The sequence below is a fragment of the Frankliniella occidentalis genome, unplaced genomic scaffold (genome assembly GCF_000697945.3).
Source record: "Frankliniella occidentalis isolate FOCC.00 unplaced genomic scaffold, Focc_3.1 Scaffold253, whole genome shotgun sequence".
Lineage (NCBI taxonomy): Eukaryota > Metazoa > Arthropoda > Insecta > Thysanoptera > Thripidae > Frankliniella > Frankliniella occidentalis.
In genome coordinates, this window is record NW_026267379.1 from 175,598 (window position 1) to 177,948 (window position 2,351).

At 57.5% G+C, this 2,351-nt stretch overlaps 1 long non-coding RNA gene across 1 annotated transcript in view; it reads left to right on the forward strand.

The window, feature by feature from the left end:
* LOC127750758 (uncharacterized) overlaps positions 1 to 1,914 on the forward strand; it is a 25,349-nt gene extending 23,435 nt beyond the window's left edge. The window contains exon 3 of the long non-coding RNA XR_008011837.1: positions 1,663 to 1,914. This is a non-coding gene — a long non-coding RNA (uncharacterized LOC127750758). The remainder of the gene's footprint in view (positions 1 to 1,662) is intronic.
* Positions 1,915 to 2,351: the final 437 nt, after the last annotated feature.

A 2,351-nucleotide genomic window follows, 5' to 3' on the forward strand; every position in this document is an offset into this window, starting at 1 on the left:
GGGAGAATAGTTCTACCAACAGAACCAGTAGCAAACTGCCAATATTTAAAGAAAAATTAAAAAAATCATTTGTTTGGGAAGGTGTGCCCCGGTGTTCGCATCGAGGCGATCGCCCCTTCGCTATTCCGGATTCCTACGGTCATCCGAGTTGGTAACGCCCTTTTAGGCTAACATCATGGCTTTTTGGCTGCTACATAGAAGGATACACGCCTACCGCTGCCAGCGCCGGGACCTGAACCCGGCGCTGGCAACTCAGCGTCCTCGCCTCGTTCGCAACCAACTGAGCCATTGAGCCCGATGCGGGGGTGAGTCCGGACGACGAAACACATTCCAGCCTTTGTCTCGCCGGCCCGACACCGCCGGGCACGCCGCTTGCCCTAGGGAGCCTGGAGGCTCCCTACGCTTGCCCTCCCCCTCCTCTTCCTCCGTCCCTCCCCCTCCGGGAAGACGAATAAATAGGCCTACAGCAGTGAGGATGCTTAGTGTCACTTGAACACGGCACCTAAACTTGTCGAATACACGAGGACAATAGTCGCCTTTCAAAAAGGAAACTTTTTTAACGCCTATGCGGGGATTAGAAGGTAGCCGCCCGCACGGCGACAAAAGTTGCCTTTACGCCAAGGGTAACATTCTTCCCCGCGGCAAGGCAGACTTTGCGGCAGAGGCAACAAATGTTGCCTTGAGCCCGGACACTTTTGGTTGTTGCCTCCCTAGGGGCAACATTCACGATTTCTCACTGCCTGGGGAGTAACAACAAAGGCAACCGCTAAAAAAGTTGCCTTTAGGAATTACAGTGCAGTTTACACTGCCGGGCCCGGCCGCACGGGGGCCCGCAGAGAAATCTTTGACAGTAAATAGGGGAGCGGGAGGGAGGGTGGCGTCCTTTTGCAGCACCCCGCCACCACCACGCGGCAGCCCCGCGCGCGCCCACACCCGGGAGAGAGGAAGGGTTGAATAGGCCGGGAGCCGAGCCCAGGTGGCAGGCCGAGGGCCCCCCCTCCTTGCGGCTCCAGCGTGGTCGCGCCACCCAGGGTCGCACCTAGGCCGGCGTCTTTATCCTCGCTCTGTCCACACGACGCGCCTTTGTCTGCGGCAAACAAACCCTCCTCCTCCTCGAGCCGCACCGCACCCCACCTCACCTCACCCCGCCTCCCCCCACCCCGCCCCGCCCCGGCGCGACGAGAGCGACGCCATTACGGTGGTGGACGTGATGCTGCACAGGCCGCCCCTGGAGAGGAAGCGTGTCGCGCTGCTAGAGGCACTCCTGGAATTCCCCTGGAGCGAACACGCACGCGCCACTGGAATTGTTTCGCGCGCGCACGAAGCACCTAAAATGCGCCAGCTTCTGCTGTGGCGTGAGAAGTTTGGGAGCTTTGATTTCTTTGTTCTTCTCTCCTAAGTTGCATACGATTACTGTCATGAGGGACACGGACAATAATTCAGCTTATAAATTTCACATAGTCGTTACGTCTCGCCGCCGTAACGACAAGAGGCATATTTTGTGTACTGCAAGATTCATTTTTAAATCCTCAACAGTAACACAAGAACAGTTTTGTATAATTTTCAGCAGAAACATGAAAAAAGTGTCACTAGTTCGGTATTGAATATTGCATAGATTCATCCTATGATGGCAAAACAACAACAAAAACTTTTCCTTTTCAGTGTGACGCCCTCGCCAATCCTCTGCCGCGTCAACCCTGAGTGCAGGGGAGGCTTAAGTGACGTCCACCTCCGGGCGAGCGCCGGCGAGAGCCTGGTCCGTGCCAGGCGTCACCGCAAGGAACCGGCGGCGGCCCGGGCCCCAACCCCTCCCCGCCGCCAAGCAGACCACCTGCAGCACCCACGGCCAGACCGCCACTCCCAGAAGCGCCCACTTCTAGGACTACACGGTTACTCAACAACCCCTTCTGACCAGTTTTGGTAAAGTATAACGTGAAGTTTACTTAACACCATCGGCTGTATTGTTCCAGTCTAAACATTTTCGCGGTATTCCGCCTGCCCCATTTCCGAGGTCAGCTGAGCAGCCATAATGTCGGGAGGTGCACTCGGTGCGCCCGGGTGCGTGCGGGAGGGAGGCAGAGAGGGTGACTGCGTGCGAGAGCGACGGAGACGGCACTCGAGAACAAAGACAGAGACGAGGGTCGGAGCGGAGCGTAGCGGGGCGGTTGGCGTGGCGGTTGCCGTGGTAACTCAGTCGCGGGGATGTGCTCACTTATTTCTTTTGCCTCTGGGAGCCACGCGGCGCCACGCCACACGGGTCTCAGACCTGCCGGGTGGGAGGCGGAGCAGCAAGAAGAGGGAGAGAGAGGGAAAGAGAGAGAGAGCCGGATTCATTAACGGAATGTGCACAA